The sequence below is a fragment of the Stegodyphus dumicola genome, chromosome 12 (assembly GCF_044657685.1).
Source record: "Stegodyphus dumicola isolate Sdum_Otavi_A_Nest chromosome 12, ASM4465768v1".
Lineage (NCBI taxonomy): Eukaryota > Metazoa > Arthropoda > Arachnida > Araneae > Eresidae > Stegodyphus > Stegodyphus dumicola.
This window is the reverse complement of record NC_140779.1, coordinates 20560850-20583406: the sequence shown is the minus strand read 5'-3', so window position 1 is coordinate 20583406 and position 22557 is coordinate 20560850. Positions and strand designations below refer to the sequence as shown.

Genomic DNA, 22557 nt, shown 5'->3' with positions numbered 1-22557 from the left:
AAGAAATTTTATCTTCTACTAGAATTACAACTATCATATCTTTATTTTCTGTCAGTTCACTTCTGATTGTTCTTCAGTTAGCACCGTTGCGATTTATGACCTTTTTCCCCCCCAGAAATTTCTCTGTTGTTACTGGTAATGAAAAATTAATTTTTTTAATACTTTTTATAATACTTTCGCATTATTCATTGTAATTTATTATAAAATGCATATTCTTAAAACGACATTTCTTTAAAATATGAAATATAATTGAAGATTTTTGATAAAAAGAAGACCGTTGAATTTTTAAATTTTACCGGTATGTGATTAAAAGAATCATTTCAATTATTATACTTAGCATTTACTATTGATATGCATTAATATTTACTATTGATATTCGTAACAATGTCAAGGCTAAAAATCTATAAAATTTCATACTTTAAAGATGGTTTATTAGAGAGGGGAACTAGTGAAATGCATAAAAGAACTAACTATCGACATTTGACATTTTCTGTTTAATATCACTAATTTAATATACTGCTGTTCCAAATTAAGTAAAAAAATTCTCTTTTTCGAAGTAACTCAAAATATTTATCAAAAATAAATAAATAAACATAAAACCAAAATTCTGAGAATTTGGAGGTATATAAAATTTTGAATGACGAATGCAGTTTGCTTACCGTTCCATGTGAATACACTGTTAAAAATTTGGTTCGAGGTTTTACCAAATTATAGTACCAAAAAAGTTGCAACCAAACAATGGTAAAATGCTGTTCCATAATTTGGTGCTTTGGTTGAACCATTATTTGGTTATATATTGTTCCATAATTTGGTGCTTTGGTTGAACCATTATTTGGTTATATGTTGTTCCATAATTTGGTGCTTTGCTTGAACCATTATTTGGTTATATGTTGTTCCATAAGTTCATGCTCTAGTTGAACCATTATTTGTAATGTGTTGTTCCATAATTTGGTGCTTTGGTTGAACCATTATTTGGTTCTTTGTTGTTCCATAATTTGGTGCATTGGTTGAACCATTATTTGGTTATATGTTGTTCGATAATTTGGTGCTCTAGTTGAACTATTATTTGGTTATATATGTTTCCATAATTTGATGCTTTGGTTGAACCATTATTTGGTTATATGTTGTTCCATAAATTGGCGCTCTAGTTGAACCATTATTTGTAATGTGTTGTTCCATAATTTGGTGCTTTGGTTGAACCATTATTTGGTTATATGTTGTTCCATAATTTGGTGCTTTGGTTGTACCATTATTTGGTTATATGTTGTTCCATAAATTGGTGCAGTAGTTGAACCATTATTTGTAATGTGTTGTTCCATAATTTGGTGCTTTGGTTGAACCATTATTTGGTTATATGTTGTTCCATAATTTGGTGCTTTGGTTGAACCATTATTTGGTTATATGTGTTTCCATAATTTGGAACTTTGGTTGAACCATTATTTGGTTATATGTTGTTCCATAAATTGGCGCTCTAGTTGAATCATTATTTGTAATGTGTTCCATAATTTGGTGCTTTGGTTGAACCATTATTTGGTTATATGTTGTTCCATAATTTGTTGCCTTGATTGAATCATTATTTGGTTATATGTTGTTCCATAATTTGGTGCTTTGGTTGAACCATTATTTGGTTATATGTTGTTCCATAATTTGGTGCTTTGCTTGAACCATTATTTGGTTATGTGTTGTTCCATAAGTTCATGCTCTAGTTGAACCATTATTTGTAATGTGTTGTTCCATAATTTGGTGCTTTGGTTGAACCATTATTTGGTTATATGTTGTTCCATAATTTGGTGCTTTGGTTGAACCATTATTTGGTTATATGTTGTTCGATAATTTGGTGCTCTAGTTGAACTATTATTTGGTTATATATGTTTCCATAATTTGATGCTTTGGTTGAACCATTATTTGGTTATATGTTGTTCCATAAATTGGCGCTCTAGTTGAACCATTATTTGTAATGTGTTGTTCCATAATTTGGTGCTTTGGTTGAACCATTATTTGGTTATATGTTGTTCCATAATTTGGTGCTTTGGTTGTACCATTATTTGGTTATATGTTGTTCCATAAATTGGTGCTCTAGTTGAACCATTATTTGTAATGTGTTGTTCCATAATTTGGTGCTTTGGTTAAACCATTATTTGGTTATATGTTGTTCCATAATTTGGTGCTTTGGTTGAACCATTATTTGGTTATATGTTGTTCCATAATTTGGTTCTTTGGTTGAACCATTATTTTTTTATATGTTGTTCCATAATTTGGTGCTTTGGTTGAACCATTATTTGGTTATATGTTGTTCCATAAGTTCATGCTCTAGTTGTACCATTATTTGTAATGTGTTGTTCCATAATTTGGTGCTTTGGTTGAACCATTATTTGGTTATATATTGTTCCATAATTTGGTGCTTTGGTTGAACCATTATTTGGTTATATGTTGTTCCATAATTTGGTGCTTTGGTTGAACCATTATTTGGTTATATGTTTTTCCATAAATTGGTGCTTTGGTTGAACCATTATTTGGTTATATGTTGTTCGATAATTTGGTGCTCTAGTTGAACCATTATTTGGTTATATGTTGTTCCATAAATTGGCGCTCAAGTTGAATCATTATTTGTAATGTGTTCCATAATTTGGTGCTTTGGTTGAACCATTATTTGGTTATATGTTGTTCCATAATTTGGTGCCTTGATTGAACCATTATTTGGTTATATGTTGTTCCATAAATTGGTGCAGTAGTTGAACCATTATTTGTAGTGTGTTGTTCCATAATTTGGTGCTTTGGTTGAACCATTATTTGGTTATATGTTGTTCCATAATTTGGTTCTTTGCTTGAACCATTATTTCGTTATATGTTGTTCCATAATTTGGTGCTTTGGTTGAACCATTATTTGGTTATATGTTTTTCCATAAATTGGTGCTTTGGTTGAACCATTATTTGGTTATATGTTGTTCGATAATTTGGTGCTCTAGTTGAACCATTATTTGGTTATATGTTGTTCCATAAATTGGCGCTCAAGTTGAATCATTATTTGTAATGTGTTCCATAATTTGGTGCTTTGGTTGAACCATTATTTGGTTATATGTTGTTCCATAATTTGGTGCCTTGATTGAACCATTATTTGGTTATATGTTGTTCCATAAATTGGTGCTCTAGTTGAACCATTATTTGTAATGTGTTGTTCCATAATTTGGTGCTTTGGTTGAACCATTATTTGGTTATATGTTGTTCCATAATTTGGTGCTTTGGTTGAATCATTATTTGGTTATATGTTGTTCCATAATTTGGTTCTTTGGTTGAACCATTATTTTTTTATATGTTGTTCCATAATTTGGTGCTTTGGTTGAACCATTATTTGGTTATATGTTGTTCCATAAATTGGCGCTCTAGTTGAACCATTATTTGTAATGTGTTGTTCCATAATTTGGTGCTTTGGTTGAACCATTATTCGGTTATATGTTGTTCCATAATTTGGTGTTTGGTTGAACCATTATTTGGTTGTATATTGTTCCATAAATTGGTGCTTTGGTTGTATATTGTTCCATAAATTGGTGCTCTAGTTGAACCATTATTTGTAATGTGTTGTTCCATAATTTGGTGCTTTGGTTAAACCATTATTTGGTTATATGTTGTTCCATAATTTGGTGCTTTGGTTGAACCATTATTTGGTTATATGTTGTTCCATAATTTGGTTCTTTGGTTGAACCATTATTTTTTTATATGTTGTTCCATAATTTGGTGCTTTGATTGAACCATTATTTGGTTATATGTTGTTCCATAAGTTCATGCTCTAGTTGTACCATTATTTGTAATGTGTTGTTCCATAATTTGGTGCTTTGGTTGAACCATTATTTGGTTATATGTTGTTCCATAATTTGGTGCTTTGGTTGAACCATTATTTGGTTATATGTTGTTCCATAATTTGGTTCTTTGGTTGAACCATTATTTGGTTATATGTTGTTCCATAATTTGGTGCTTTGGTTGAACCATTATTTGGTTATATGTTGTTCCATAATTTGGTTCTTTGGTTGAACCATTATTTGGTTATATGTTGTTCCATAATTTGGTTCTTTGGTTGAACCATTATTTGGTTATATGTTGTTCCATAATTTGGTGCTTTGGTTCAACCATTATTTGGTTATATGTTGTTCGATAATTTGGTGCTCTAGTTGAACCATTATTTGGTTATATGTGTTTCCATAATTTGGTGCTTTGGTTGAACCATTATTTGTTTATATGTTGTTCCATAAATTGGCGCTCTAGTTGAACCATTATTTGTAATGTGTTGTTCCATAATTTGGTGCTTTGGTTGAACCATTATTTGGTTGTATATTGTTCCATAAATTGGTGCTTTGGTTGTATATTGTTCCATAAATTGGTGCTCTAGTTGAACCATTATTTGTAATGTGTTGTTCCATAATTTGGTGCTTTGGTTGAACCATTATTTGGTTATATGTGGTTCCATAATTTGGTTCTTTGGTTGAACCATTATTTTTTTATATGTTGTTCCATAATTTGGTGCTTTGGTTGAACCATTATTTGGTTGTATATTGTTCCATAAATTGGTGCTTTGGTTGTATATTGTTCCATAAATTGGTGCTCTAGTTGAACCATTATTTGTAATGTGTTGTTCCATAATTTGGTGCTTTGGTTGAACCATTATTTGGTTATATGTTGTTCCATAATTTGGTGCTTTGGTTGAACCATTATTTGGTTATATGTTGTTCCATAAATTGGTGCAGTAGTTGAACCATTATTTGTAATGTGTTGTTCCATAATTTGGTGCTTTGGTTGAACCATTATTTGGTTATATGTTGTTCCATAATTTGGTGCTTTGGTTGAACCATTATTTGGTTATATGTGTTTCCATAATTTGGAACTTTGGTTGAACCATTATTTGGTTATATGTTGTTCCATAAATTGGCGCTCTAGTTGAATCATTATTTGTAATGTGTTCCATAATTTGGTGCTTTGGTTGAACCATTATTTGGTTATATGTTGTTCCATAATTTGGTGCTTTGGTTGAACCATTATTTGGTTATATGTTGTACCATAATTTGGTGCTTTGCTTGAACCATTATTTGGTTATGTGTTGTTCCATAAGTTCATGCTCTAGTTGAACCATTATTTGTAATGTGTTGTTCCAGAATTTGGTGCATTGGTTGAACCATTATTTGGTTATATGTTGTTCCATAATTTGGTGCTTTGGTTGAACCATTATTTGGTTATATGTTGTTCGATAATTTGGTGCTCTAGTTGAACTATTATTTGGTTATATATGTTTCCATAATTTTATGCTTTGGTTGAACCATTATTTGGTTATATGTTGTTCCATAAATTGGCGCTCTAGTTGAACCATTATTTGTAATGTGTTGTCCCATAATTTGGTGCTTTGGTTGAACCATTATTTGGTTATATGTTGTTCCATAATTTGGTGCTTTGGTTGTACCATTATTTGGTTATATGTTGTTCCATAAATTGGTGCTCTAGTTGAACCATTATTTGTAATGTGTTGTTCCATAATTTGGTGCTTTGGTTAAACCATTATTTGGTTATATGTTGTTCCATAATTTGGGCTTTGGTTGAACCATTATTTGGTTATATGTTGTTCCATAATTTGGTTCCTTGGTTGAACCATTATTTTTTTATATGTTGTTCCATAATTTGGTGCTTTGGTTGAACCATTATTTGGTTATATGTTGTTCCATAAGTTCATGCTCTAGTTGTACCATTATTTGTAATGTGTTGTTCCATAATTTGGTGCTTTGGTTGAACCATTATTTGGTTATATGTTGTTCCATAATTTGGTGCTTTGGTTGAACCATTATTTGGTTATATGTTGTTCCATAATTTGGTGCTTTGGTTGAACCATTATTTGGTTATATGTTTTTCCATAAATTGGTGCTTTGGTTGAACCATTATTTGGTTATATGTTGTTCGATAATTTGGTGCTCTAGTTGAACCATTATTTGGTTATATGTTGTTCCATAAATTGGCGCTCAAGTTGAATCATTATTTGTAATGTGTTCCATAATTTGGTGCTTTGGTTGAACCATTATTTGGTTATATGTTGTTCCATAATTTGGTGCCTTGATTGAACCATTATTTGGTTATATGTTGTTCCATAAATTGGTGCAGTAGTTGAACCATTATTTGTAATGTGTTGTTCCATAATTTGGTGGTTTGGTTGAACCATTATTTGGTTATATGTTGTTCCATAATTTGGTTCTTTGGTTGAACCATTATTTGGTTATATGTTGTTCCATAATTTGGTGCTTTGGTTGAACCATTATTTGGTTATATGTTTTTCCGTAAATTGGTGCTTTGGTTGAACCATTATTTGGTTATATGTTGTTCGATAATTTGGTGCTCTAGTTGAACCATTATTTGGTTATATGTTGTTGCATAAATTGGCGCTCAAGTTGAATCATTATTTGTAATGTGTTCCATAATTTGGTGCTTTGGTTGAACCATTATTTGGTTATATGTTGTTCCATAATTTGGTGCCTTGATTGAACCATTATTTGGTTATATGTTGTTCCATAAATTGGTGCTCTAGTTGAACCATTATTTGTAATGTGTTGTTCCATAATTTGGTGCTTTGGTTGAACCATTATTTGGTTATATGTTGTTCCATAATTTGGTGCTTTGGTTGAATCATTATTTGGTTATATGTTGTTCCATAATTTGGTTCTTTGGTTGAACCATTATTTTTTTATATGTTGTTCCATAATTTGGTGCTTTGGTTGAACCATTATTTGGTTATATGTTGTTTGATAATTTGGTGCTCTAGTTGAACCATTATTTGGTTATATGTGTTTCCATAATTTGGTGCTTTGGTTGAACCATTATTTGGTTATATGTTGTTCCATAATTTGGTGCTTTGGTTGAACCATTATTTGGTTATATGTTGTTCCATAATTTGGTGCTTTGGTTGAAACATTATTTGGTTATATGTTGTTCCATAATTTGGTTCTTTGGTTGAACCATTATTTGGTTATATGTTGTTCCATAATTTGGTGCTTTGGTTGAACCATTATTTGGTTATATGTTTTTCCATAAATTGGTGCTTTGGTTGAACCATTATTTGGTTATATGTTGTTCGATAATTTGGTGCTCTAGTTGAACCATTATTTGGTTATATGTTGTTCCATAAATTGGCGCTCAAGTTGAATCATTATTTGTAATGTGTTCCATAATTTGGTGCTTTGGTTGAACCATTATTTGGTTATATGTTGTTCCATAATTTGGTGCCTTGATTGAACCATTATTTGGTTATATGTTGTTCCATAAATTGGTGCTCTAGTCGAACCATTATTTGTAATGTGTTGTTCCATAATTTGCTGCTTTGGTTGAACCATTATTTGGTTATATGTTGTTCCATAATTTGGTGCTTTGGTTGAACCATTATTTGGTTATATGTGGTTCCATAATTTGGTTCTTTGGTTGAACCATTATTTTTTTATATGTTGTTCCATAATTTGGTGCTTTGGTTGAACCATTATTTGGTTATATGTTGTTCCATAAGTTCATGCTCTAGTTGAACCATTATTTGTAATATGTTGTTTCATAATTTGGTGCTTTGGTTGAACCATTATTTGGTTATATGTTGTTCCATAATTTGGTGCTTTGGTTCAACCATTATTTGGTTATATGTTGTTGGATAATTTGGTGCTCTAGTTGAACCATTATTTGGTTATATGTGTTTCCATAATTTGGTGCTTTGGTTGAACCATTATTTGGTTATATGTTGTTCCATAAATTGGCGCTCTAGTTGAACCATTATTTGTAATGTGTTGTTCCATAATTTGGTGCTTTGGTTGAACCATTATTTGGTTATATGTTGTTCCATAATTTGGTGCTTTGGTTGTACCATTATTTGGTTATATGTTGTTCCATAAATTGGTGCTCTAGTTGAACCATTATTTGTAATGTGTTGTTCCATAATTTGGTGCTTTGGTTAAACCATTATTTGGTTATATGTTGTTCCATAATTTGGTGCTTTGGTTGATCCATTATTTGGTTATATGTTGTTCCATAATTTGGTTCTTTGGTTGAACCATTATTTTTTTATATGTTGTTCCATAATTTGGTGCTTTGGTTGAACCATTATTTGGTTATATGTTGTTCCATAAGTTCATGCTCTAGTTGTACCATTATTTGTAATGTGTTGTTCCATAATTTGGTGCTTTGGTTGAACCATTATTTGGTTATATGTTGTTCCATAATTTGGTGCTTTGGTTGAACCATTATTTGGTTATATGTTGTTCCATAATTTGGTGCTTTGGTTGAACCATTATTTGGTTATATGTTTTTCCAAAAATTGGTGCTTTGGTTGAACCATTATTTGGTTATATGTTGTTCGATAATTTGGTGCTCTAGTTGAACCATTATTTGGTTATATGTTGTTCCATAAATTGGCGCTCAAGTTGAATCATTATTTGTAATGTGTTCCATAATTTGGTGCTTTGGTTGAACCATTATTTGGTTATATGTTGTTCCATAATTTGGTGCCTTGATTGAACCATTATTTGGTTATATGTTGTTCCATAAATTGGTGCAGTAGTTGAACCATTATTTGTAATGTGTTGTTCCATAATTTGGTGCTTTGGTTGAACCATTATTTGGTTATATGTTGTTCCATAATTTGGTTCTTTGGTTGAACCATTATTTGGTTATATGTTGTTCCATAATTTGGTGCTTTGGTTGAACCATTATTTGGTTATATGTTTTTCCATAAATTGGTGCTTTGGTTGAACCATTATTTGGTTATATGTTGTTCGATAATTTGGTGCTCTAGTTGAACCATTATTTGGTTATATGTTGTTCCATAAATTGGCGCTCAAGTTGAATCATTATTTGTAATGTGTTCCATAATTTGGTGCTTTGGTTGAACCATTATTTGGTTATATGTTGTTCCATAATTTGGTGCCTTGATTGAACCATTATTTGGTTATATGTTGTTCCATAAATTGGTGCTCTAGTTGAACCATTATTTGTAATGTGTTGTTCCATAATTTGGTGCTTTGGTTGAACCATTATTTGGTTATATGTTGTTCCATAATTTGGTGCTTTGGTTGAATCATTATTTGGTTATATGTTGTTCCATAATTTGGTTCTTTGGTTGAACCATTATTTTTTTATATGTTGTTCCATAATTTGGTGCTTTGGTTGAACCATTATTTGGTTATATGTTGTTCCATAAGTTCATGCTCTAGTTGAACCATTATTTGTAATGTGTTGTTCCATAATTTGGTGCTTTGGTTGAACCGTTATTTGGTTATATGTTGTTCCATAATTTGGTGCTTTGGTTCAACCATTATTTGGTTATATGTTGTTTGATAATTTGGTGCTCTAGTTGAACCATTATTTGGTTATATGTGTTTCCATAATTTGGTGCTTTGGTTGAACCATTATTTGGTTATATGTTGTTCCATAAATTGGCGCTCTAGTTGAACCATTATTTGTAATGTGTTGTTCCATAATTTGGTGCTTTGGTTGAACCATTATTCGGTTATATGTTGTTCCATAATTTGGTGTTTGGTTGAACCATTATTTGGTTGTATATTGTTCCATAAATTGGTGCTTTGGTTGTATATTGTTCCATAAATTGGTGCTCTAGTTGAACCATTATTTGTAATGTGTTGTTCCATAATTTGGTGCTTTGGTTAAACCATTATTTGGTTATATGTTGTTCCATAATTTGGTGCTTTGGTTGAACCATTATTTGGTTATATGTTGTTCCATAATTTGGTTCTTTGGTTGAACCATTATTTTTTTATATGTTGTTCCATAATTTGGTGCTTTGATTGAACCATTATTTGGTTATATGTTGTTCCATAAGTTCATGCTCTAGTTGTACCATTATTTGTAATGTGTTGTTCCATAATTTGGTGCTTTGGTTGAACCATTATTTGGTTATATGTTGTTCCATAATTTGGTGCTTTGGTTGAACCATTATTTGGTTATATGTTGTTCCATAATTTGGTGCTTTGGTTGAACCATTATTTGGTTATATGTTGTTCCATAATTTGGTTCTTTGGTTGAACCATTATTTGGTTATATGTTGTTCCATAATTTGGTGCTTTGGTTGAACCATTATTTGGTTATATGTTGTTCCATAATTTGGTTCTTTGGTTGAACCATTATTTGGTTATATGTTGTTCCATAATTTGGTTCTTTGGTTGAACCATTATTTGGTTATATGTTGTTCCATAATTTGGTTCTTTGGTTCAACCATTATTTGGTTATATGTTGTTCGATAATTTGGTGCTCTAGTTGAACCATTATTTGGTTATATGTGTTTCCATAATTTGGTGCTTTGGTTGAACCATTATTTGGTTATATGTTGTTCCATAAATTGGCGCTCTAGTTGAACCATTATTTGTAATGTGTTGTTCCATAATTTGGTGCTTTGGTTGAACCATTATTTGGTTGTATATTGTTCCATAAATTGGTGCTTTGGTTGTATATTGTTCCATAAATTGGTGCTCTAGTTGAACCATTATTTGTAATGTGTTGTTCCATAATTTGGTGCTTTGGTTGAACCATTATTTGGTTATATGTGGTTCCATAATTTGGTTCTTTGGTTGAACCATTATTTTTTTATATGTTGTTCCATAATTTGGTGCTTTGGTTGAACCATTATTTGGTTATATGTTGTTCCATAATTTGGTTCTTTGGTTGAACCATTATTTGGTTATATGTTGTTCCATAATTTGGTGCTTTGGTCGAACCATTATTTGGTTATATGTTGTTCCATAATTTGGTGCTTTGGTTGAACCATTATTTGGTTATATGTTGTTCCATAAATTGGTGCAGTAGTTGAACCATTATTTGTAATGTGTTGTTCCATAATTTGGTGCTTTGGTTGAACCATTATTTGGTTATATGTTGTTCCATAATTTGGTGCTTTGGTTGAACCATTATTTGGTTATATGTGTTTCCATAATTTGGAACTTTGGTTGAACCATTATTTGGTTATATGTTGTTCCATAAATTGGCGCTCTAGTTGAATCATTATTTGTAATGTGTTCCATAATTTGGTGCTTTGGTTGAACCATTATTTGGTTATATGTTGTTCCATAATTTGGTGCCTTGATTGAATCATTATTTGGTTATATGTTGTTCCATAATTTGGTGCTTTGGTTTAACCATTATTTGGTTATATGTTGTTCCATAATTTGGTGCTTTGCTTGAACCATTATTTGGTTATGTGTTGTTCCATAAGTTCATGCTCTAGTTGAACCATTATTTGTAATGTGTTGTTCCAGAATTTGGTGCTTTGGTTGAACCATTATTTGGTTATATGTTGTTCCATAATTTGGTGCTTTGGTTGAACCATTATTTGGTTATATGTTGTTCGATAATTTGGTGCTCTAGTTGAACTATTATTTGGTTATATATGTTTCCATAATTTGATGCTTTGGTTGAACCATTATTTGGTTATATGTTGTTCCATAAAGTGGCGCTCTAGTTGAACCATTATTTGTAATGTGTTGTTCCATAATTTGGTGCTTTGGTTGAACCATTATTTGGTTATATGTTGTTCCATAATTTGGTGCTTTGGTTGTACCATTATTTGGTTATATGTTGTTCCATAAATTGGTGCTCTAGTTGAACCATTATTTGTAATGTGTTGTTCCATAATTTGGTGCTTTGGTTAAACCATTATTTGGTTATATGTTGTTCCATAATTTGGTGCTTTGGTTGAACCATTATTTGGTTATATGTTGTTCCATAATTTGGTTCTTTGGTTGAACCATTATTTTTTTATATGTTGTTCCATAATTTGGTGCTTTGGTTGAACCATTATTTGGTTATATGTTGTTCCATAAGTTCATGCTCTAGTTGTACCATTATTTGTAATGTGTTGTTCCATAATTTGGTGCTTTGGTTGAACCATTATTTGGTTATATGTTGTTCCATAATTTGGTGCTTTGGTTGAACCATTATTTGGTTATATGTTGTTCCATAATTTGGTGCTTTGGTTGAACCATTATTTGGTTATATGTTTTTCCATAAATTGGTGCTTTGGTTGAACCATTATTTGGTTATATGTTGTTCGATAATTTGGTGCTCTAGTTGAACCATTATTTGGTTATATGTTGTTCCATAAATTGGCGCTCAAGTTGAATCATTATTTGTAATGTGTTCCATAATTTGGTGCTTTGGTTCAACCATTATTTGGTTATATGTTGTTCCATAATTTGGTGCCTTGATTGAACCATTATTTGGTTATATGTTGTTCCATAAATTGGTGCTCTAGTTGAACCATTATTTGTAATGTGTTGTTCCATAATTTGGTGCTTTGGTTGAACCATTATTTGGTTATATGTTGTTCCATAATTTGGTGCTTTGGTTGAACCATTATTTGGTTATATGTGGTTCCATAATTTGGTTCTTTGGTTGAACCATTATTTTTTTATATGTTGTTCCATAATTTGGTGCTTTGGTTGAACCATTATTTGGTTATATGTTGTTCCATAAGTTCATGCTCTAGTTGAACCATTATTTGTAATGTGTTGTTCCATAATTTGGTGCTTTGGTTGAACCATTATTTGGTTATATGTTGTTCCATAATTTGGTGCTTTGGTTCAACCATTATTTGGTTATATGTTGTTCGATAATTTGGTGCTCTAGTTGAACCATTATTTGGTTATATGTGTTTCCATAATTTGGTGCTTTGGTTGAACCATTATTTGGTTATATGTTGTTCTATAAATTGGCGCTCTAGTTGAACCATTATTTGTAATGTGTTGTTCCATAATTTGGTGCTTTGGTTGAACCATTATTTGGTTATATGTTGTTCCATAATTTGGTGTTTGGTTGAACCATTATTTGGTTGTATATTGTTCCATAAATTGGTGCTTTGGTTGTATATTGTTCCATAAATTGGTGCTCTAGTTGAACCATTATTTGTAATGTGTTGTTCCATAATTTGGTGCTTTGGTTGAACCATTATTTGGTTATATGTTGTTCCATAATTTGGTGCTTTGTTTGAACCATTATTTGGTTATATGGTGTTCCATAAATTGGTGCAGTAGTTGAACCATTATTTGTAATGTGTTGTTCCATAATTTGGTGCTTTGGTTGAACCATTATTTGGTTATATGTTGTTCCATAATTTGGTGCTTTGGTTGAACCATTATTTGGTTATATGTGTTTCCATAATTTGGAACTTTGGTTGAACCATTATTTGGTTATATGTTGTTCCATAAATTGGCGCTCTAGTTGAATCATTATTTGTAATGTGTTCCATAATTTGGTGCTTTGGTTGAACCATTATTTGGTTATATGTTGTTCCATAAATTGGTGCAGTAGTTGAACCATTATTTGTAATGTGTTGTTCCATAATTTGGTGCTTTGGTTGAACCATTATTTGGTTATATGTTGTTCCATAATTTGGTGCTTTGGTTGAACCATTATTTGGTTATATGTGTTTCCATAATTTGGAACTTTGGTTGAACCATTATTTGGTTATATGTTGTTCCATAAATTGGCGCTCTAGTTGAATCATTATTTGTAATGTGTTCCATAATTTGGTGCTTTGGTTGAACCATTATTTGGTTATATGTTGTTCCATAATTTGGTGCCTTGATTGAATCATTATTTGGTTATATGTTGTTCCATAATTTGGTGCTTTGGTTTAACCATTATTTGGTTATATGTTGTTCCATAATTTGGTGCTTTGCTTGAACCATTATTTGGTTATGTGTTGTTCCATAAGTTCATGCTCTAGTTGAACCATTATTTGTAATGTGTTGTTCCAGAATTTGGTGCTTTGGTTGAACCATTATTTGGTTATATGTTGTTCCATAATTTGGTGCTTTGGTTGAACCATTATTTGGTTATATGTTGTTCGATAATTTGGTGCTCTAGTTGAACTATTATTTGGTTATATATGTTTCCATAATTTGATGCTTTGGTTGAACCATTATTTGGTTATATGTTGTTCCATAAAGTGGCGCTCTAGTTGAACCATTATTTGTAATGTGTTGTTCCATAATTTGGTGCTTTGGTTGAACCATTATTTGGTTATATGTTGTTCCATAATTTGGTGCTTTGGTTGTACCATTATTTGGTTATATGTTGTTCCATAAATTGGTGCTCTAGTTGAACCATTATTTGTAATGTGTTGTTCCATAATTTGGTGCTTTGGTTAAACCATTATTTGGTTATATGTTGTTCCATAATTTGGTGCTTTGGTTGAACCATTATTTGGTTATATGTTGTTCCATAATTTGGTTCTTTGGTTGAACCATTATTTTTTTATATGTTGTTCCATAATTTGGTGCTTTGGTTGAACCATTATTTGGTTATATGTTGTTCCATAAGTTCATGCTCTAGTTGTACCATTATTTGTAATGTGTTGTTCCATAATTTGGTGCTTTGGTTGAACCATTATTTGGTTATATGTTGTTCCATAATTTGGTGCTTTGGTTGAACCATTATTTGGTTATATGTTGTTCCATAATTTGGTGCTTTGGTTGAACCATTATTTGGTTATATGTTTTTCCATAAATTGGTGCTTTGGTTGAACCATTATTTGGTTATATGTTGTTCGATAATTTGGTGCTCTAGTTGAACCATTATTTGGTTATATGTTGTTCCATAAATTGGCGCTCAAGTTGAATCATTATTTGTAATGTGTTCCATAATTTGGTGCTTTGGTTGAACCATTATTTGGTTATATGTTGTTCCATAATTTGGTGCCTTGATTGAACCATTATTTGGTTATATGTTGTTCCATAAATTGGTGCTCTAGTTGAACCATTATTTGTAATGTGTTGTTCCATAATTTGGTGCTTTGGTTGAACCATTATTTGGTTATATGTTGTTCCATAATTTGGTGCTTTGGTTGAACCATTATTTGGTTATATGTGGTTCCATAATTTGGTTCTTTGGTTGAACCATTATTTTTTTATATGTTGTTCCATAATTTGGTGCTTTGGTTGAACCATTATTTGGTTATATGTTGTTCCATAAGTTCATGCTCTAGTTGAACCATTATTTGTAATGTGTTGTTCCATAATTTGGTGCTTTGGTTGAACCATTATTTGGTTATATGTTGTTCCATAATTTGGTGCTTTGGTTCAACCATTATTTGGTTATATGTTGTTCGATAATTTGGTGCTCTAGTTGAACCATTATTTGGTTATATGTGTTTCCATAATTTGGTGCTTTGGTTGAACCATTATTTGGTTATATGTTGTTCTATAAATTGGCGCTCTAGTTGAACCATTATTTGTAATGTGTTGTTCCATAATTTGGTGCTTTGGTTGAACCATTATTTGGTTATATGTTGTTCCATAATTTGGTGTTTGGTTGAACCATTATTTGGTTGTATATTGTTCCATAAATTTGTGCTTTGGTTGTATATTGTTCCATAAATTGGTGCTCTAGTTGAACCATTATTTGTAATGTGTTGTTCCATAATTTGGTGCTTTGGTTGAACCATTATTTGGTTATATGTTGTTCCATAATTTGGTGCTTTGTTTGAACCATTATTTGGTTATATGGTGTTCCATAAATTGGTGCAGTAGTTGAACCATTATTTGTAATGTGTTGTTCCATAATTTGGTGCTTTGGTTGAACCATTATTTGGTTATATGTTGTTCCATAATTTGGTGCTTTGGTTGAACCATTATTTGGTTATATGTGTTTCCATAATTTGGAACTTTGGTTGAACCATTATTTGGTTATATGTTGTTCCATAAATTGGCGCTCTAGTTGAATCATTATTTGTAATGTGTTCCATAATTTGGTGCTTTGGTTGAACCATTATTTGGTTATATGTTGTTCCATAATTTGGTGCCTTGATTGAATCATTATTTGGTTATATGTTGTTCCATAATTTGGTGCTTTGGTTGAACCATTATTTGGTTATATGTTGTTCCATAATTTGGTGCTTTGCTTGAACCATTATTTGGTTATGTGTTGTTCCATAAGTTCATGCTCTAGTTGAACCATTATTTGTAATGTGTTGTTCCATAATTTGGTGCATTGGTTGAACCATTATTTGGTTATATGTTGTTCCATAATTTGGTGCTTTGGTTGAACCATTATTTGGTTATATGTTGTTCGATAATTTGGTGCTCTAGTTGAACTATTATTTGGTTATATATGTTTCCATAATTTTATGCTTTGGTTGAACCATTATTTGGTTATATGTTGTTCCATAAATTGGCGCTCTAGTTGAACCATTATTTGTAATGTGTTGTTCCATAATTTGGTGCTTTGGTTGAACCATTATTTGGTTATATGTTGTTCCATAATTTGGTGCTTTGGTTGTACCATTATTTGGTTATATGTTGTTCCATAAATTGGTGCTCTAGTTGAACCATTATTTGTAATGTGTTGTTCCATAATTTGGTGCTTTGATTAAACCATTATTTGGTTATATGTTGTTCCATAATTTGGTGCTTTGGTTGAACCATTATTTGGTTATATGTTGTTCCATAATTTGGTTCTTTGGTTGAACCATTATTTTTTTATATGTTGTTCCATAATTTGGTGCTTTGGTTGAACCATTATTTGGTTATATGTTGTTCCATAAGTTCATGCTCTAGTTGTACCATTATTTGTAATGTGTTGTTCCATAATTTGGTGCTTTGGTTGAACCATTATTTGGTTATATGTTGTTCCATAATTTGGTGCTTTGGTTGAACCATTATTTGGTTATATGTTGTTCCATAATTTGGTGCTTTGGTTGAACCATTATTTGGTTATATGTTTTTCCATAAATTGGTGCTTTGGTTGAACCATTATTTGGTTATATGTTGTTCGATAATTTGGTGCTCTAGTTGAACCATTATTTGGTTATATGTTGTTCCATAAATTGGCGCTCAAGTTGAATCATTATTTGTAATGTGTTCCATAATTTGGTGCTTTGGTTGAACCATTATTTGGTTATATGTTGTTCCATAATTTGGTGCCTTGATTGAACCATTATTTGGTTATATGTTGTTCCATAAATTGGTGCAGTAGTTGAACCATTATTTGTAATGTGTTGTTCCATAATTTGGTGGTTTGGTTGAACCATTATTTGGTTATATGTTGTTCCATAATTTGGTTCTTTGGTTGAACCATTATTTGGTTATATGTTGTTCCATAATTTGGTGCTTTGGTTGAACCATTATTTGGTTATATGTTTTTCCGTAAATTGGTGCTTTGGTTGAACCATTATTTGGTTATATGTTGTTCGATAATTTGGTGCTCTAGTTGAACCATTATTTGGTTATATGTTGTTCCATAAATTGGCGCTCAAGTTGAATCATTATTTGTAATGTGTTCCATAATTTGGTGCTTTGGTTGAACCATTATTTGGTTATATGTTGTTCCATAATTTGGTGCCTTGATTGAACCATTATTTGGTTATATGTTGTTCCATAAATTGGTGCTCTAGTTGAACCATTATTTGTAATGTGTTGTTCCATAATTTGGTGCTTTGGTTGAACCATTATTTGGTTATATGTTGTTCCATAATTTGGTGCTTTGGTTGAATCATTATTTGGTTATATGTTGTTCCATAATTTGGTTCTTTGGTTGAACCATTATTTTTTTATATGTTGTTCCATAATTTGGTGCTTTGGTTGAACCATTATTTGGTTATATGTTGTTCCATAAGTTCATGCTCTAGTTGAACCATTATTTGTAATGTGTTGTTCCATAATTTGGTGCTTTGGTTGAACCATTATTTGGTTATATGTTGTTCCATAATTTGGTGCTTTGGTTCAACCATTATTTGGTTATATGTTGTTTGATAATTTGGTGCTCTAGTTGAACCATTATTTGGTTATATGTGTTTCCATAATTTGGTGCTTTGGTTGAACCATTATTTGGTTATATGTTGTTCCATAAATTGGCGCTCTAGTTGAACCATTATTTGTAATGTGTTGTTCCATAATTTGGTGCTTTGGTTGAACCATTATTCGGTTATATGTTGTTCCATAATTTGGTGTTTGGTTGAACCATTATTTGGTTGTATATTGTTCCATAAATTGGTGCTTTGGTTGTATATTGTTCCATAAATTGGTGCTCTAGTTGAACCATTATTTGTAATGTGTTGTTCCATAATTTGGTGCTTTGGTTAAACCATTATTTGGTTATATGTTGTTCCATAATTTGGTGCTTTGGTTGAACCATTATTTGGTTATATGTTGTTCCATAATTTGGTTCTTTGGTTGAACCATTATTTTTTTATATGTTGTTCCATAATTTGGTGCTTTGATTGAACCATTATTTGGTTATATGTTGTTCCATAAGTTCATGCTCTAGTTGTACCATTATTTGTAATGTGTTGTTCCATAATTTGGTGCTTTGGTTGAACCATTATTTGGTTATATGTTGTTCCATAATTTGGTGCTTTGGTTGAACCATTATTTGGTTATATGTTGTTCCATAATTTGGTGCTTTGGTTGAACCATTATTTGGTTATATGTTGTTCCATAATTTGGTTCTTTGGTTGAACCATTATTTGGTTATATGTTGTTCCATAATTTGGTGCTTTGGTTGAACCATTATTTGGTTATATGTTGTTCCATAATTTGGTTCTTTGGTTGAACCATTATTTGGTTATATGTTGTTCCATAATTTGGTTCTTTGGTTGAACCATTATTTGGTTATATGTTGTTCCATAATTTGGTGCTTTGGTTCAACCATTATTTGGTTATATGTTGTTCGATAATTTGGTGCTCTAGTTGAACCATTATTTGGTTATATGTGTTTCCATAATTTGGTGCTTTGGTTGAACCATTATTTGGTTATATGTTGTTCCATAAATTGGCGCTCTAGTTGAACCATTATTTGTAATGTGTTGTTCCATAATTTGGTGCTTTGGTTGAACCATTATTTGGTTGTATATTGTTCCATAAATTGGTGCTTTGGTTGTATATTGTTCCATAAATTGGTGCTCTAGTTGAACCATTATTTGTAATGTGTTGTTCCATAATTTGGTGCTTTGGTTGAACCATTATTTGGTTATATGTGGTTCCATAATTTGGTTCTTTGGTTGAACCATTATTTTTTTATATGTTGTTCCATAATTTGGTGCTTTGGTTGAACCATTATTTGGTTGTATATTGTTCCATAAATTGGTGCTTTGGTTGTATATTGTTCCATAAATTGGTGCTCTAGTTGAACCATTATTTGTAATGTGTTGTTCCATAATTTGGTGCTTTGGTTGAACCATTATTTGGTTATATGTTGTTCCATAATTTGGTGCTTTGGTTGAACCATTATTTGGTTATATGTTGTTCCATAAATTGGTGCAGTAGTTGAACCATTATTTGTAATGTGTTGTTCCATAATTTGGTGCTTTGGTTGAACCATTATTTGGTTATATGTTGTTCCATAATTTGGTGCTTTGGTTGAACCATTATTTGGTTATATGTGTTTCCATAATTTGGAACTTTGGTTGAACCATTATTTGGTTATATGTTGTTCCATAAATTGGCGCTCTAGTTGAATCATTATTTGTAATGTGTTCCATAATTTGGTGCTTTGGTTGAACCATTATTTGGTTATATGTTGTTCCATAATTTGGTGCTTTGGTTGAACCATTATTTGGTTATATGTTGTACCATAATTTGGTGCTTTGCTTGAACCATTATTTGGTTATGTGTTGTTCCATAAGTTCATGCTCTAGTTGAACCATTATTTGTAATGTGTTGTTCCAGAATTTGGTGCATTGGTTGAACCATTATTTGGTTATATGTTGTTCCATAATTTGGTGCTTTGGTTGAACCATTATTTGGTTATATGTTGTTCGATAATTTGGTGCTCTAGTTGAACTATTATTTGGTTATATATGTTTCCATAATTTTATGCTTTGGTTGAACCATTATTTGGTTATATGTTGTTCCATAAATTGGCGCTCTAGTTGAACCATTATTTGTAATGTGTTGTCCCATAATTTGGTGCTTTGGTTGAACCATTATTTGGTTATATGTTGTTCCATAATTTGGTGCTTTGGTTGTACCATTATTTGGTTATATGTTGTTCCATAAATTGGTGCTCTAGTTGAACCATTATTTGTAATGTGTTGTTCCATAATTTGGTGCTTTGGTTAAACCATTATTTGGTTATATGTTGTTCCATAATTTGGGCTTTGGTTGAACCATTATTTGGTTATATGTTGTTCCATAATTTGGTTCTTTGGTTGAACCATTATTTTTTTATATGTTGTTCCATAATTTGGTGCTTTGGTTGAACCATTATTTGGTTATATGTTGTTCCATAAGTTCATGCTCTAGTTGTACCATTATTTGTAATGTGTTGTTCCATAATTTGGTGCTTTGGTTGAACCATTATTTGGTTATATGTTGTTCCATAATTTGGTGCTTTGGTTGAACCATTATTTGGTTATATGTTGTTCCATAATTTGGTGCTTTGGTTGAACCATTATTTGGTTATATGTTTTTCCATAAATTGGTGCTTTGGTTGAACCATTATTTGGTTATATGTTGTTCGATAATTTGGTGCTCTAGTTGAACCATTATTTGGTTATATGTTGTTCCATAAATTGGCGCTCAAGTTGAATCATTATTTGTAATGTGTTCCATAATTTGGTGCTTTGGTTGAACCATTATTTGGTTATATGTTGTTCCATAATTTGGTGCCTTGATTGAACCATTATTTGGTTATATGTTGTTCCATAAATTGGTGCAGTAGTTGAACCATTATTTGTAATGTGTTGTTCCATAATTTGGTGGTTTGGTTGAACCATTATTTGGTTATATGTTGTTCCATAATTTGGTTCTTTGGTTGAACCATTATTTGGTTATATGTTGTTCCATAATTTGGTGCTTTGGTTGAACCATTATTTGGTTATATGTTTTTCCGTAAATTGGTGCTTTGGTTGAACCATTATTTGGTTATATGTTGTTCGATAATTTGGTGCTCTAGTTGAACCATTATTTGGTTATATGTTGTTCCATAAATTGGCGCTCAAGTTGAATCATTATTTGTAATGTGTTCCATAATTTGGTGCTTTGGTTGAACCATTATTTGGTTATATGTTGTTCCATAATTTGGTGCCTTGATTGAACCATTATTTGGTTATATGTTGTTCCATAAATTGGTGCTCTAGTTGAACCATTATTTGTAATGTGTTGTTCCATAATTTGGTGCTTTGGTTGAACCATTATTTGGTTATATGTTGTTCCATAATTTGGTGCTTTGGTTGAATCATTATTTGGTTATATGTTGTTCCATAATTTGGTTCTTTGGTTGAACCATTATTTTTTTATATGTTGTTCCATAATTTGGTGCTTTGGTTGAACCATTATTTGGTTATATGTTGTTCCATAAGTTCATGCTCTAGTTGAACCATTATTTGTAATGTGTTGTTCCATAATTTGGTGCTTTGGTTGAACCATTATTTTGTTATATGTTGTTCCATAATTTGGTGCTTTGGTTCAACCATTATTTGGTTATATGTTGTTTGATAATTTGGTGCTCTAGTTGAACCATTATTTGGTTATATGTGTTTCCATAATTTGGTGCTTTGGTTGAACCATTATTTGGTTATATGTTGTTCCATAATTTGGTGCTTTGGTTGAACCATTATTTGGTTATATGTTGTTCCATAATTTGGTGCTTTGTTTGAAACATTATTTGGTTATATGTTGTTCCATAATTTGGTTCTTTGGTTGAACCATTATTTGGTTATATGTTGTTCCATAATTTGGTGCTTTGGTTGAACCATTATTTGGTTATATGTTTTTCCATAAATTGGTGCTTTGGTTGAACCATTATTTGGTTATATGTTGTTCGATAATTTGGTGCTCTAGTTGAACCATTATTTGGTTATATGTTGTTCCATAAATTGGCGCTCAAGTTGAATCATTATTTGTAATGTGTTCCATAATTTGGTGCTTTGGTTGAACCATTATTTGGTTATATGTTGTTCCATAATTTGGTGCCTTGATTGAACCATTATTTGGTTATATGTTGTTCCATAAATTGGTGCTCTAGTTGAACCATTATTTGTAATGTGTTGTTCCATAATTTGGTGCTTTGGTTGAACCATTATTTGGTTATATGTTGTTCCATAATTTGGTGCTTTGGTTGAACCGTTATTTGGTTATATGTGGTTCCATAATTTGGTTCTTTGGTTGAACCATTATTTTTTTATATGTTGTTCCATAATTTGGTGCTTTGGTTGAACCATTATTTGGTTATATGTTGTTCCATAAGTTCTTGCTCTAGTTGAACCATTATTTGTAATATGTTGTTTCATAATTTGGTGCTTTGGTTGAACCATTATTTGGTTATATGTTGTTCCATAATTTGGTGCTTTGGTTCAACCATTATTTGGTTATATGTTGTTGGATAATTTGGTGCTCTAGTTGAACCATTATTTGGTTATATGTGTTTCCATAATTTGGTGCTTTGGTTGAACCATTATTTGGTTATATGTTGTTCCATAAATTGGCGCTCTAGTTGAACCATTATTTGTAATGTGTTGTTCCATAATTTGGTGCTTTGGTTGAACCATTATTTGGTTATATGTTGTTCCATAATTTGGTGCTTTGGTTGTACCATTATTTGGTTATATGT

The 22557-nt window shown here is 31.3% G+C and overlaps 1 protein-coding gene across 2 annotated transcripts in view; it reads left to right on the top strand.

Annotated features, from left to right (window-relative positions):
* Positions 1–22557, top strand: part of jhamt (juvenile hormone acid methyltransferase) — a 108041-nt gene continuing 85484 nt past the window's right edge. The window contains exon 1 of one of the 2 annotated variants that reach the window (XM_085827526.1): positions 1–135. The gene's annotated coding sequence lies outside the window, so the exon portion shown is untranslated. The remainder of the gene's footprint in view (positions 136–22557) is intronic. The other variant, XM_085827527.1, reaches the window with a different exon arrangement.